This window comes from Lepidochelys kempii, chromosome 11 (assembly GCF_965140285.1).
Source record: "Lepidochelys kempii isolate rLepKem1 chromosome 11, rLepKem1.hap1, whole genome shotgun sequence".
Classification (NCBI taxonomy): Eukaryota; Metazoa; Chordata; order Testudines; family Cheloniidae; genus Lepidochelys; species Lepidochelys kempii.
In genome coordinates, this window is record NC_136390.1 from 28,814,271 (window position 1) to 28,830,491 (window position 16,221).

Here is a 16,221-nt window from a genome sequence, read left to right on the forward strand (position 1 = left end):
GTGGATGACTATGTAGTAGCCACAAAAAGAGTGAATTACACAATTGTCCAAAGTCAGACCTTATCTAAGCTGGTGGCACTACTGAATTTTTCTTGATATCTTTAAGACCTCAAGTGTTGTCTGGTTTCATGTAATGGTCATAGAAAGGTTAAATAGGGAAAACTTAGATAAAACTTTAAAAGATGTGAACGGGTTCATGAGAGTGGTATTTTGGCAGTGATATTTAGCAGTGCTATGTATTTTAGAAATAGAGAGATTTATAGCTCAAGTTATCAAAATCCACTGCCACTGACTGTTCAATTCAGTAGAATATCTTATCAATATTCCGTTCAGTCAGAGGGGAGCTTGGATTTCAGAATATCTGCTCTCTTCTTGTTTGGAGATACTTTCACTCAAAAGAATCAGGAGCAGTAAACAGACTATTCTCGGTGTCTCCAGGGATCCAATTCACACATACATCTTTTTTCTCTATGCCTTGGTTCAGATGTTTCACTGTCCTTCAGCTACTGTGTGCCATTTAGGCAGTGCAAGGTAGCCATAATGCCAGCTGAACTAAAGGGAGCTAATGGAAGGTTATCTTAGAGGCAAAGATTCCCTGAGTTGTATATAGCCGCCATAGCAGCTCCTATGCCACTCCCATCCTGGTGACGGTCCTCAGCCTAGAGGTGAAATAGGGTATATCTGGGTGAAAGGGTGTCTGACCAGGGTGTATCAATTCCTCAGTGATCTCTCAGTTGCCAAAATAGCTCTTTAGTGCTTTGGGTAGCCAACCATCATTTGGAGCAGTCCTGAGGCTTCTTTCATGCCAGGGACTGCCTTGGTTTCTGGCAGGCTGCAGGAGAGGGGATGGGCACTAAGGTGGCAGTATTTTTTTTGAATTGCTGATTTTTCTTGGAGTTGAAAAAGTAAAATCAGGATAAAGAAAAGGAGTACTTGTGGCACCTTAGAGACTAACCAATTTATTAGAGCATAAGCTTTCGTGAGCTACAGCTCACTTCATCAGATGCATATCGTGGAAACTGCAGCAGACTTTGTATATACACAGAGAATATGAACCAATACCTCCTCCCACCCCACTCTCCTGCTGGTAATAGCTTATCTAAAGTGATCATCAGGTGGGCCATTTCCAACACAAATCCAGGTTTTCTCACCCTCCACCCCCCACACAAATTCACTCTCCTGCTGGTGATAGCCCATCCAAAGTGACAACTCTTTACACAATGTGCATGACAATCAAGTTGGGCTATTTCCTGCACAAATCCAGGTTTTCTCACATCCCCCCCCACCCCCATACACACACAAACTCACTCTCCTGCTGGTAATAGCTCATTCAAACTGACCACTCTTCAAGTTAAAATCAGGATGTACGCCTTATTGCCTGGCAGAGTGCCACAAGTTCAAGAAACTGCCTGAGGAATGCTTATGTGACTTTCTGACTGCTTCCATTAATAGCAAATTTCTTATTCTCCAGTTGTTTTGGAACTCTCTTTTTAATATATTATCAGTAACATAATATTGTGGGGCTCAATAACTATTCTCTCTCTATTCTGGCTGTGAGTTACGAGTTCTATTGCTGACTATGCCATTGAGTCACTGTGACCTCTCTTTGGTTTTGCCATCTATAAAACAAGGAAATAATGCCACTTATCTCTGTAAAACAGTTTGAGACCTACCAATGAAAGTGTGCTGTCTAGCTACTAAGTATCACTATTAACCTTTCAAGACATGGAGCTATTGGTTTTAAAAAAAAAATCTATGGCAGACTATTTTCTAAGGACTGAATTCTTTTATGAAGAGAGTGGCACAGCATTTTTGGTTACTACTTTGCCCTTTAGATTATTTGAGTAGAATTGCTTTTCAAAGTACACAAGACAAAGCAGTTAGAGAGCCTGATCTTATTGCCATGTTGCATGTAAAACTCAGCCAAGTGCATTCTGTGCACTTGTAAAAAGTTAAGAACTGATTCTTCAAGATCTAAGTGTTAGTAACAAAGCTTCATTTTAGAGTTTATATTTTACACTCATGCAGAAGTCATCCTTGCTCTATTTCCCCATTTTCCTGTATTACATGGCAGCTGTGTGTTAATATTCATTTGCTCTTCAGACCTGTACTTCTGACTTCTTACAATCTCTTGGCGATAGTCTGCAATTACAGATAACATTTTAATCACAAATACCACTATAAATGTTTTCACACATAGGTTTATTTATATTTTATAAGAACAAACAAAGTAAATGACTTTGGACATAAAATGTGGTGGAACTAAAGCCCTGGATCTTAACTATATATCTGGCTCTGAACTTTGCAGGGTAGATTCACAGCTGGTGGAAATTGTAACAGTGCCTTAGAAATCAATAAATTATTTTGACATCTTACAAACTTACACTCATTTCTTGCAGCTGAGTTCACATTTAGGGTACTTTGTAGGTCCAATTATCATAACAGAACCTCCTGGCTTTGGTTCAAATGAGTACTGGCAAAGTGATATAAACCAAAACTGAGTGAAAAGGGTTGCCCTTACTTTCAACCCCTATGATGGTAGGACACAAAACTCTGGATTTGAACTATCCTGAAGTTGAACTTTTGAAATCTGCATTTGAATCTAAACTAAAATTTTGGGCTGTTTACATTTAGTGTTTGATTCTAAATCATTCAAGATAATTTTGAGCTGTGATTTCTGATTCAAACCTGAAATGGCTTCAGTGGAATTACACCAGGAATGAGTGACCTATTTATTCCTTAGGAAGTTCCTTACTGGGAGTTAGTCTTCAGACAAGATTTATGGTGACACATGAACCAAAACAAGAGTGAAATGATTAACTGTAAATTTCATCTAGTTCAACCCTGACCTAAGGTAAACTCTTACAGTGCTATAATCTAAAGAGTAGGGGGGAAATGTGACAATTTTCCTATTCAATTGCTATTTTAGACATTTAGAAATAACTTTTGAACTGTTCACCTGTTTATAACTTCCTCTTCTATCAACTACAACACTCTTTCTCTTAGTCTTGAAGGACACTTTAAAAACCCCATGGCACTTCAAGTAGGGATTTTTGTCTCATGTTCATGGCCAAAATTTTCCCTCTTCCTTATTGTTATTCTACATGATAAAGTTACGTTAGCTGCTAACTTCTACCTTAGAGGTGAGTGCACTCTATCAGGGGTATATATGTATAGAGTTTGTGAAGTGCATAAGGATTCCTTGGAATGAGAGATGATACATGGTGTGACGGGTTGGATCACAGAAACCCCCTTGGGAACTGCCAATTCATGTGTTGAGACTACTTCAGTTCCTGCTTTCCTGCCCTGGCAGCTTGGGACTTCAGTGCCCTGCCTGTTTTGAGCCAGACCCGCTAGCCTGCTGCAAAACCAGACCCAGGCCTGAACTATGTCCCCTAACAGCTGAAGGCTTAATTGAAAGCAGCTTAAGAAGTGTTTCTGTCTCTAACACTCAGATGCCCAACTCCCAATGGGGTCCAAACCCCAAATAAATCCGTTTTACCCTGTATAAAGCTTATGCAGAGTAAACTCATAAATTGTTCGCCCTCTATAACACTGAGAGAGATATATGCACAGCTGTTCCCTCCTCCCCCCCGTATTAATATATACTCTGGGTTAAATAATAAGTAAAAAGTGATTTTATTAAATACAGAAAGTAGGATTTAAGTGGTTCCAAGTAATAACAGACAGAACAAAGTAAATCACCAAGCAAAATAAAACAAAACACGCAAGCCTATGCCTAATACAGTAAGAAAACCGAATACAGATAAAACCTCACCCTCAGAGGTATTCCAGTAAACTTCCTTTTACAGACTAGTCTCCTTCTAGTCTGGGTCCAGCAATCACTCACATCCCCTGTAGTTTATTCCAGTTTCTTTCAGGTATCCTTGAAGGTGGAGAGGCTATCTCTTGAGCCAGCTGAAGTCAAAATGGAAGGGTCTCTCATGGGCTTAAATAGACTTTCTCTTGTGGGTGGAGACCCCCTCCTCTCTCCTATGAAAAGTCCAGCTCGAAGATGGAGTTTTGGAGTCACATGGGCAAGTCACATGTCCAAGCATGACTCAGTTTTTACAGGCAGCAGCCATTACCCCATGCTATCTTGAATGTCTCCAGGAAGACTTCTTATGTGGATTGGAGCCTTCCAAGATCCATTGTTCGTTAAGTGTTTCTTGATTGGGCACTTAATTTGCACATTCCTTTCTCAAGAAGCTGACCAAATCCTTTACTAATGCTACTTAAAAATCAACCAAGTATACAGCCAAAATTCATAACTTCGAATACAAAAATGATACATGAATACAAATAGGATGAATAGATTCAGTAGATGATAACCTTTACAGAGATATGTTACATGGCATATGTGGCATACAACATATTCCAGTTATGTTATATATACATTCATAAGCATATTTCCATAAAGCCTTATGGGTGCACCATCACATATGGCATTTCCCGTCAACCAGGTTGTCACAATGATTTTTACATCCTTCTACTTTTCTTGCCAATGGGGGACACAGTTGCTTGTCTTGACAGGTTTGCTATTGCAATAATTTGCTTTATTTGCAGACACTATCAATATTTTTAATTGTGTGCCTAACAGCAATATCCTACAACCAGTCTCTGTTGGAGGATATCATGTTGTATCCGGGGGAGGGGGGGATGGGAGGATAGCATATTGGTATATGTATATTGATACAATATAGTATCCTTCCCATATCCTCTGCCATATTACTTTTTTCTCAAAACTCATACTTTCATGTGCCACTTCCCCTTATTGAGGCACATGAATTTGGTGATCATTTAGAGATTTAATCCCTCAGAGACTGGAAACCATTTCACATAACACTTGAGGAATGGAAGAGGAATTTCACTGCACCGTGCTTGATGGAATTTGTCGTACCTATGGTTGCTATGAAGTCACAAAGTAGGCAATTTCACCCTGTATCTCCAATTGTGCCCCTGCTCAATAGCAGTGGCAGTGTCATTATTAGTAACGGACAGCTCACAGAGAAAGTAGAAAAAAAGATTCCCAGACACTATGACAGTCATCTCCTTGCACTGTCAGTTCTCCTCTGTGATTATGAAACTGAAATAGAAGTGATCACTGAATTAATTGTTTTGGTTTTTAAGACATTAAAAAAATACTTACTGATCTTACATCAGGGTAAAAGAAGAAATAAGGAGATTATATGAATAAAACAATCAGATATTGTTTTATGATTAAAATGATGCACAGAGCACTGTGTGACTTCTGTGTATCATTTAATAAATGTCACTTTACAATATGTATGTCAAACAAGACACATCCCTAATCTCAGCAATTGTAGTCGGTCTAATACTGTGAATGCTTAAACACATTAATAACATTACTCAAATGAGAAGTCTACTTGAAGTGAACGTGACTATTCCCTTGAACAATTTTGTGTGCGTACTTCAATGATTTAACCCTAAATGAAGAGAAAACTCTGACCCAGTCTCTCTACTGTCTAAGTATAACACTTGAAAGCAAATAATATTTACAGGAATCAAGTGTATTTGCATACTTGCTCAATATTTTTTTATCCAGATTCAGTCCTGGTATAAGCAGGTGTAATTCCACTTGAGAGTTATCATGCCAGCTTACATAGTGATAAATTTGGTCCTTTGTTTATACACAATGGCTGAAAATAGTAAAGCAGTTACAGTTATTCTTCCATAGTATTTGAAAGTATTAAAATAAAATGCACTCCTTCAATTTTTAATGGATGCAATTCTTTTATGGTTGTAGGGAAGAAACCAATTTTACTTGGTAAACACAGTTCTAAGAAGGGGTCTGATGTGACTCTGGGTGCTCTCTCTTTAAAACCTTTCTACTAAATATTAGTTCATATCAAAGCAAATACTGATATTTTTGGCTATAGCCATGCATAGTGTGAGCAGATGCTGCAAAAGCTTTTGTCCATTCATTTGAATCCTGGCTTGCAGCACTTTGTGCTAGGACGGCACCTGGCCTTCTTGTATCTTGCAAAATTATCAGTGTCTAAATCTTGCCATCTCTATTAACTGGCTGTATAACTGAGCTTATGGTAACTCTGATATATGGTATTATCTGAAAGCCTACAAGGGTCTTAACATCTTGAGCAATATTCTAGTTTCTTTAACCTTAATGTCTGATTTCTTCAGTGGGTAACCAAACTGATATAGCACTCTGGCTTTGCTTTTGATGTATCTATTTCTGAAGTTTTACACGTATTCTTTGTACTTACATTAATTACTAATTACAATGGGAACAGTAGGCTTACCCTATGTTGAATGCCTTTGTGCTGTTGCATTTACAGCTTCTGGTGCTTAATGTGCTAGAGTTACATATCCATGTGAGTCTGACAGAAGGAATATGCCCAAGGCAAGAAGAAATGGAAAGCAGTATCACAAATAGAGAGCCTAACTGTGAATAATTTGGGAACATTAAAATATTGAAAAAAAAACTTTTAACATATGCAGTAAACTCTGCCATGGATCACTATGACTGGTATTAATAAAACATCAAGATACAAGATTAAATAGAAGGAAGGCAAGGCCCCAATCTTATTTCATAACATGGATCACATCTTAGAGCAATTGTCTCATGGATACATCCCATCCTATTTCTGATCATGTAGACCATCTCCCTCCGACTGCTGCTCCAATAAGATCCCTCTAACAACCACAGTGATTGTTACATGGGAGATCAAAAGCAGGAAAGCTCAGAGTATGTTAAGCTGTCTTTGAATGCGATTTAGCAGTTGCAAACAGAAGGAGAGCACCAGCTGACCAATCAACTCTCTGCAAGCCATCAGCAAGTGCTTAGTGGACCACCATTTAAATAAGTGAACAGGCAGGCAACAATGGAGGCTAGTAGACAGGAAGGGATGAAGAGAAGATTATTGTTCATTTTAATGGGTTTAATAAATATATAAAAGTATTTATTTATAATAAAAGCTATTGTTCTTTTGTGTTTAAAAGATGATATATAGTGGGCAGTAATGTCCTTTTCAGAATGTAATCTCTGGCATTTTAATGTAGTCTGGTCATTTTTCAGTCTGTGATATAATAGTTGTCAACTACAATTCTCATTTACAGTATGTGTCCATCTTCATACATATAGATAAAAAAATCTAGCACTAATGCAATATGAATGATGAGAAATCAAGTACTCAGAACCAGGAAATTGCTGAAATTAAAGATGAGTGCTGAAGCTGGGGTTGCCAGGTGTCCAGTTTTCGACCGGAACAACCGGTCGAAAAGGGAGCTTGGTGGCTCCGGTCAGCACCGCCGACCAGGCCATTAAAAGTCCGGTCGGCAACACAGCAGGGCTAAGGCAGGCTCCCTGCCTGCTGTGGCTTTGCACGGCTCCTGGAAGCAGCGGCATGTCCCCTCTCCAGCTCTTAGGCATAGGGGCAGCCAGGGGGCTCTGCACGCTGCCACTGCCCTAAGCGCCAGTTCCGCAGCTCCCATTGGTTGGGAACTGCAGCTAAGGGGAGCTGCCGGGGTGGTGCCTGCAGATGGGGCCTGCACCCCTGGCCCCCTCCTGTGCCCCAACCCCCTGCCCAACCCCTGGTCCCCCTCCCACCCCCCAAAACCCTCAGTCCCAGCCCAGAGCACCCTCCTACACCCCAAAGCCTCATCCGCAGCCCCACCCAAGAGCCTGCACCCCCAGCCAGAGCCCTCACCCACACCTTAACCCCCAGCCCAGAGACCCCGCCCCACTCCAAACCCCTCCTTTCTAGCCCAACCCTCACCCCTCAGCCCAGGGCCTATACGCCCTCCCACATCCCAACCCCCTACCTTAACCCAGAGCCTCCTCCGATACTCCGAACCCCTCAGCTCCACCCCCAGCCCAGAGCCTCCTCCTGCACCCACCCCATCCCCATCCCCACCCCAGAGCCCACACCCCCAGCCAGAGCCCTCCCCCCACCCCCACCCCAATGCCAACAAGCCCAGTTTCTTTTCTCTCTCATACAATTCCTACAAAACCAAAGCACCATTTATGAAAATGTCTAAACTAGCTCTCTGTGTAGGATATAATTTTCCCTCCAAATTTCATATTAACACTTCTACAGATCTGGGAAATCAAAATATCCCCATTGTTTACTTTAGAAAAATACCTTAAGGCCTTTTTCACTATCCTATCTTAGTAACAGAAGACAGTGAAAAGTTCTGAGTAGCCTGCTTTATTTGTACTTAATGAAAGCAAGTGTCTTTTGCTATGTTTTTCTCTATTAGTGTAAGGTTTTCACAGAGATAAGGTGGGTGAGGTAATATCTTTTACTGAAGCAACTTCTGTTGGTGAGAGAGACAAGCTTTTGAGCTTACACAGAGCTCTTCCTAAGGCCTAGGGAATGGGCTTAGAGTGTCACAGCTAAATATAAACTGGAACAGATGGTTTAGAACAGTGGTTTGCAACCTTTTTGGGCGCAGGACCCATTTGTAAATGTTTATGGTCTTTCACGACCCAGAAAATAGTCTGGGGGTGAAGGCCCTGGAATGGTTTTGATCAGATACATCCTGCCCGGCACTCACTCCAGTGGCAGGTCCTGTGCTGTAGGGCTGGCTGGGCTTGGCTCTTTGCTCTGAGCATTGCAATCTCTGGGATTGCAGCACCCCAGAGGTTTGGCCCCGCCTCCCTGACTGGACCAAACTTGTCTGAGTGGAGTTCTGAGTTGGCTCATGGGGTTGCTGTGCCACTCACTCAAATTTGGCCTACCTGGACTCCTGTTGTTATGATGGCTGGGCCAAACCTGAGTGGCACAGGGACCCCAGAAGTTACATTGCCTGGAGCAGGGAGGTGAGCCCAGCCAGCCCCATGGGACAGGAGCCACAGGAGCTGCTACACGACCCTTTGAAATAGTCTGGTGTCCCAATTTTGAGTCCTGATTCGTAGGTTGAGAAACCCTGGTTTAAAATAGGTAGTTAACACATATTTCAAGGGACCATACAAGGTGAAGTGGCCTGTTTACACCTCTCCAGTCCTAGGGAAGAAAAGCAGTGGGGAGGGGGAGAGGGAGAGAAGAGGAGAGCATGTCAGGTCCATCATTGGTGCATACACCCCTTAACCAACTTAAAACTGCCTTCATCAGACAAGGCTATTCCACCAGAGAAGTAGATCACATCATGCAATGGGCCATCCAAATACCCAGGGAGAACTTCTTCAGTATAAAAATAAAACACCCTCCAATCACACATCTCTATTTATCACCTACTCCACCCCCCCCCCACGGGAACCCATATGGGGTATCAAACTATTACCACCCATACTCAATGGGGACCACATCCTGAAATAAATCTTTCCTGCATCCCCCTCATATGACCTTCATAATACCTCACTGCCCCCCACCCCCAACCTCTCCAAGCTTATCATCAGGAGCAAGCTCCCCACAGACCAGGACACACATGAAGCCCCTGCCATCTGATCAACACAGTCACAGGCTCTGCAATTGTCTGCCGATCAAACAAATGATTGTTGAGGGCACCCTGTAACGGGGCACAGACTCACCACAGCGGCACCTCCTGCTGTTGGTTAGGGAATTAGCTCTTTCAGTGGCATGCCTTCACTAATGGTGTCTCATCCTCTGTTACTTTCTCAGTCTCCACTGTCTTCACAGTCAGACCCACGTCACTTCCAGACCACAGTGTCTGCTTCTGGACAGTGCCCTTCAGCTGTGCTCACTCCGCTGGCTCTCCCCCTTCCACGGGACCGGCAGCTTCTGGTTCTACCACTCACCTCAGTGGCTCACTGCAGTCCTCAGTCTAGCCCCTTCCTCCAAGGGCAAACTGCAGCCTGGCTTAGCCACTCATCACTGGCAAGCGGGGGGAAAAGGGGGGGCCCAGACCCACCTGCTACTCTGGGCCCCAACCCAGGGACCCTCCAGTGGCAGCGTCACAGCGGCTGGAAGAGACTCTGACTCCACCCCTGCCGCTCCAGCTCTGGCCCCACCCCTTCCACTCTCCCCCAGGCCAGATGCTGGCGGGGAGGGGGAGACAACACTTGACCCTGCATAGCTTCCTGACACATCGCCACTGGCAGGAAGAGTTAATGCAGCTTTTGTAAAGGGAAATCATGCCTCACCAACCTATTAGAATTCCTTGAGGGTTTCAACAAACAAGTGGACAAGCCTGGGTGATCCAGTGGATATAGTGTCCTTGGACTTTCAAAAAGCTCCCTTACTGACACCTCAATCTGGGGCAGTTCCTCAGATTTCTCACCTAAAAATTTGTTACCTAAAAAGAATGGGTCAGATAGAATCATAGAATATCAGGGTTGGAAGGGACCCCAGGAGGTCATCTAGTCCAACCCCCTGCTCAAAAGCAGGACCAATCCCCAATTAAATCATCCCAGCCAGGGCTTTGTCAAGCCTGACCTTAAAAACTTCTAAGGAAGGAGATTCCACCGCCTCCCTAGGCAACGCATTCCAGTGTTTCACCACCCTCCTAGTGAAAAAGTTTTTCCTAATATCCAACCTAAACCTCCCCCACTGCAACTTGAGACCATTACTCCTTGTTCTGTCCTCTTCTACCACTGAGAATAGTCTAGAACCATCCTCTCTGGAACCACCTCTCAGGTAGTTGAAAGCAGCTATCAAATCCCCCCTCATTCTTCTCTTCTGCAGACTAAACAATCCCAGTTCCTTCAGCCTCTCCTCATAAGTCATGCGTTCCAGACCCCTAATCATTTTTGTTGCCCTTCGCTGGACTCTTTCCAATTTATCCACATCCTTCTTGTAGTGTGGGGCCCAAAACTGGACACAGTACTCCAGATGAGGCCTCACCAATGTCGAATAGAGGGGGACGATCACGTCCCTCGATCTGCTCGCTATGCTCCTACTTATACATCCCAAAATGCCATTGGCCTTCTTGGGAACAAGGGCACACTGCTGACTCATATCCAGCTTCTCGTCCACTGTCACCCCTAGGTCCTTTTCTGCAGAACTGCTGCCTAGCCATTCGGTCCCTAGTCTGTAGCTGTGCATTGGGTTCTTCCGTCCTAAGTGCAGGACCCTGCACTTATCCTTATTGAACCTCATCAGATTTCTTTTGGCCCAATCCTCCAATTTGTCTAGGTCCCTCTGTATCCTATCCCTGCCCTCCAGCGTAGCTACCACTCCTCCCAGTTTAGTATCATCCGCAAATTTGCTGAGAGTGCAATCCACACCATCCTCCAGATCATTTATGAAGATATTGAACAAAACCGGCCCCAGATGTGGCCTTAGATCTGCTGCAGGGAAGATGGATGCAAATAATTAAGTTAGCTTTTCCCCAACAGCCTTGTATTCCTTGAATGCTTCTTTTACCACCTCAGCCATCCAGTGGTCTCACTGATTTTTTGGAAGGCTTTTTGCTTCTGATGTACTTAAAACGTTTCCTTAGTTTTTGTCTTTTGCTAGTTGCTCTTCAAATTCTTTTTTGGCCTGCCTATTCATACTTTTACTCTTGACTTGCCAGAGTTTATTCTCCTTTCTATTTTCCTCTCTAGGATTGACTTCCAATTTTTAAAGGATGTCTTTTGTCTAACTGCCTCTTTTACTCTGTTGGTTAGTCATGGTAGCATTTATTTATTTTGGGTCTTCTCACTGGTTTTTTTTTTTTAATTTGGGGCATACATTTTGTTTGAGCCTCTATTATGGTACTTTTAAAAATTTTCCTTGCAGCTTGTAGGCATTCCATTCTTGTGACTGTTCCTTTTAATTTCCATTTAACTAGCCTTTCTCATTTTTGTTTAGTTTCCCTTTTTGAAGTTAAATGCTTGTGTGGTGGGTTTCTTGGCTGACTTGACACACCATCATGGCTACAATAACACTGCATGAAACATGTGTGTCATTTACAAGGTATTCCTTTTGACTGGTTTATCTTACTTGTCCAGAACAACAATCTGTCTATTTGTTATCTGTTTATAAAACTATCAGAAAGAATTTGTTTACAATAAAAATCTATACCTTTAAACATATCAGAGACACTTCTTCATTTTTAACATCTACTCTCTTGAAGTTTTAAAAATTAGATACGTTTTAATTATTTAAGCACATGAACATATTTCTTGGATAACTCAAAAATGACCACATTTTCTACCAAGTACTTGTACAAAACTTCACCTTTAGGCTGAAAACAAACATGACAAATTTCAGTCTAAAGGGCAATTAAAAAAAAAAGACGTTAAACGCACTTACTAACAAGCTCTTACAATGAAAGTGCCATCTTAGCCTTAACTTTAGCTATAATAATCATAATAAATCATCATCATCATCATCATCATCTTTATGGATAGTGATTTGTTCTTCACTGAAGTACATTCACTCCATTTTTAATTGGCTTAGGTGTTGCTCTTAGCAGTGATTCATTCTGAATGCCAGGGTGTATTCCTGGTTTTCTAAAGGTTAATATTAGGCTGTAATGAACAGTACAGATTAAACATTGGTGACATTCTATTTTCTCATCCACTATAGATAAAATATTTATACTTTAACAGAAATCAGTTAAGAAAACTGGTGCAGCTTTGATGTTATCTTTTAATTAGCAGTCTTAATTAACAAGTTTGTTTGCTAATGATTAATCCTTTGTGCAAATGAAGTGAGGATTTGTCAATCTTAAAGTTACACGCAACCTGGATAGTCTTGGTTTCTTCATAAAATAAAATCAAACAAAAAAAATAAAAATCCTCTGGGATGTCAAGATGGAGTTTCTCAAGAGTGCATGGGGAGTGTCAGATGGTTCTCAAACATTACTAATCGAAAGCTGGACTTAATCCATGTGGTGAATTTCAAGTACATCCTTGCTGTAAAACAGAGGTCAGGCTTTCCTGATCCACCTCTGCACTGGTAGTTACTATGATGTTTTTAATGTAGTTCTTACCAGAAGCAGATTCACAGGTAGCATTTATCACAGTTTGATAACCAGGTGATTATCTATTACCAGCTCAGCTGCATGTAAATTAGACAATGTAAATTAAACAGAATCTCCCTTACACCTGGGTAGAATGAATTAAATAGCTTTAAGGGGAGCCTTGCTTGTACAACACTTCTGAAAAGGTAGGGCATTATTTTATTTTGATTGTGAAGACAGATCTATTGATGGGTGGGTGGGTGAGAGAGAGATGTTTTTAGAAAGCAATAACTGTGGGGTCTGGAAAGGTGAAAGGTTATCTTGCAGAAGGGCCTATTTGAGCTGGAGAGATAGAAACAAAGAGAAGGCCTCAAAAGTTTTGGAAATATGAGTATAAGCATCCAAACGCTTTAGCGTTCATTCAGTTGATTCTTTTAGAATATAGATTTGCAAGACTCTTATCTATTGAATATAGAGATATACTTGTCTCTGCCACACTTGCAGCTCAAAACACCACACAAGAATGTGGTTTATTGCACTGGAGGATCGTGGTGCTCGTTCTGCCCTATTCTTCCTTTTTAGCTTAGTCTGTGAAATAAGGCTGTTAATTTCTGCACACAGTATTTTTGGCTCTTGTCTTGTTTGACATTTGACTGCATCTCCTTTAAAACTGTTCTGTCTAAATGGCCTGTTCTGGCTGCATTACTGTAGAGCAACAGTGATGCTTAGCTGCTAGTAGGTTCAGATTGTAAGCAACACAAACCAAAATGGGGAATGTCACAACGCCCTTCTGTAGTAATGATCTCATAGCTCTTTTGCAGAGAGGAGCTTTGGGGAATTGCACTGGAGTTTTCACCAATAATAATAATAATTGCGATTTTGGTGTGGCTTTTTTTAAATCTGTCTCGTGAAAATATGATGAAAGGCTGCCAGCTCACCAATTTACCCTCTCCTATTACTGTCAATGGGGCTGAAGCCAGCAAGGTGGCCACCATTTCCCTACAGTCTGTCTGCATTTTGAAGTGAAGCTGCACTTAATAAAGTTGGCTACCACACCTTACTGTTTTCAATGAAACCGAAGCCAGGTCCATGGGCAACTTGGCTGCCTCTCTGTGGTTCAGGAGTTGGACAGGACATGGAGTGAGATTGTGAGGAGCAGCAGAGACATTGGGAAAGGTGGATGGCGAAAATGAGGGGGAAGAAAAGGTGGCACATTTAGGGGTTCAGACGGATGTGGTGGGGAGTAGAGATTTGAGGCAGGGAGGTGTGGGAGAGAGTTTCAGGAAAGTTTTGCTTCTTGCAAAAGGCTAAAGCAGTTCCTTGTTTTTAAGGTGACATTTTTTCTTATGAATGATGGAAACATTAATTATATAGGGTCATTTTTAGAATATTACAGATGCTTAACACTTGTTTGAATGATGTGAAATTACATAACATAGTGCTCCTTAAGGAAGCTAGTTACTGGCTAGTTGCCTATTAGCTAACATTTTATACTTACGATTGCCATCTATTCCTTTATTACAGTGCTACATAAACATATGATTTTATTCATAAGTAATGACACAGCATATTTCTCTTCTGCTTTTGAATACAGTAGACTACTCATTTTTTGTCTGACACTCTTTCCTGACCTATTCCTCTGAACCCTGTTCAACTAAATTCAGAAAGCAGGAGTCAATGTAAATTCTTTGAGTTACAGATTTACATATTAATCAGAAAAAATAATATAAGTTCTATGTGCAAGCGTGGATTGTGATGCATTAATTAGATCACTGGTTCTCAAACTATTTTTCAGCTAGCATTTCTTTTATCAAAGGTCCCTACATAGACGACTTGTGCCTCCCCATAGTGTGTGTGTGGGGGGTGTACAATCTAAAGGAGAGGACATGTGACCGCCCCATGTCTCCTCTGCCCAGTGACCTCCTCTGCCCTGCACCCCACCCGAGCCACTGTGTTCTCCTTGCCCCACAGTACCGGCGGGAGGGGAGGGGAGGGGAGGGGAGGAGGCCTCTATCCTTCTCTCCCTGTCTCCCCTCCCTGGCATGTTCGGCTGCTCTGTCAGGCAGAAGTGGCTCCGTCCTGCTTGCTTCCTGCCCGGCTGCCAGGGAAAGTGGCTGAATGTGCTGTAGGGGGGAGGCACGGGAGAGAAGGACAGAGCCCCTCTTCCTCTCTGCCTCTGGAAGACCAATCTGAGGGACACTTGATCCCGCATGCCTCCCCATGCCTCACCTCAGAGATGACCTGTACCCGTTGATAGTGGAGGGGCAGAGGAGGGTAGTGGGTTCAGCAGATGTTCCTGAGCATGGTCAGTCTGTGTTAGCAGCAGCTTGTGGGGAGGGATGCAGGGCCGGACCTAGACTAAATGGTGCCCCAGATGAGGAGTGTCTTTAGCACCCCTCTGTTTGTTAAATTTTTGGATACCTCTTTTTATTGCATTTGTAGCCCATTTCATGACTTTGCATGATTTATCCCTGTCATATAGGACTGACTGGCGACTCCCCGTCCCTTATATTCTCATGAGAGCACGGCTGACAACATTCTAGGAGGTTTGAGGAAAATGTGGTCTCAAAGTCTGTAAGGTTCCATGAGAGTCTACAGAGGTTTAGAATATTTTAGGAGGTTAGTGAAAAATGAATTCACATACAGAATACCTGCAACGTTTTACTTCAAACATTCTATTTTCCCTTTTGTCACTAACAACAAAAACAGCCCCCGAAGCCCAGTGCCCCCCCAAGCCTGGCATCCCAGGTGGTCATCTGCCCCTAAATCTGGCCCTGGGGGGACATGACCCCGTATAACACCCCCATGTGTTGCCTCTGGTCCAACTCATGATTTTTGATCTCTTGAGATTGACAATACTGCTATTGTTCCTATAAGGAGGAAGACTGTCCAAGACTAAGCAAATTAGGATCACCAAAGTAAAAGATACTTTACTCCCCTTCGAACCAACAATTCCTTACACTTAGATCTGCTCTAAAATTATGTCAATATAAAAACATCGCTTCGGGGTGTGGAAAAAAAATCCACACCCCTAAGTGGTACAGTTATAAAGAACTAACTGCCAGTATAGACAGCACGATGTTGATGGGAGGGCTTTTCCTGTCGACCTTGCTACTGCCTCTCAGGGACATGGAGTACTTATGCCAATGGTAGTAGCTGGTGTCTTTACTAAGGGCTACAGCAGTGCAGCTGCTCTGGTGCTAGGGGTGCCGGAATCGGGGGCCCAAGGGACTGTGGCCCTCCCACTTTTGTAAGTGGATGGGCCTAGCCCCCTGCCCCTCCTCTTCCCACGCCCTGGCCAGGCTGGAGCTGGAGCCTGGGCTGGGGAAGAGCGACCCAGAGAGCCTGGGGGGCTGTGGGGAGCCACGGATCCTCCACTTTCTGGGGGTT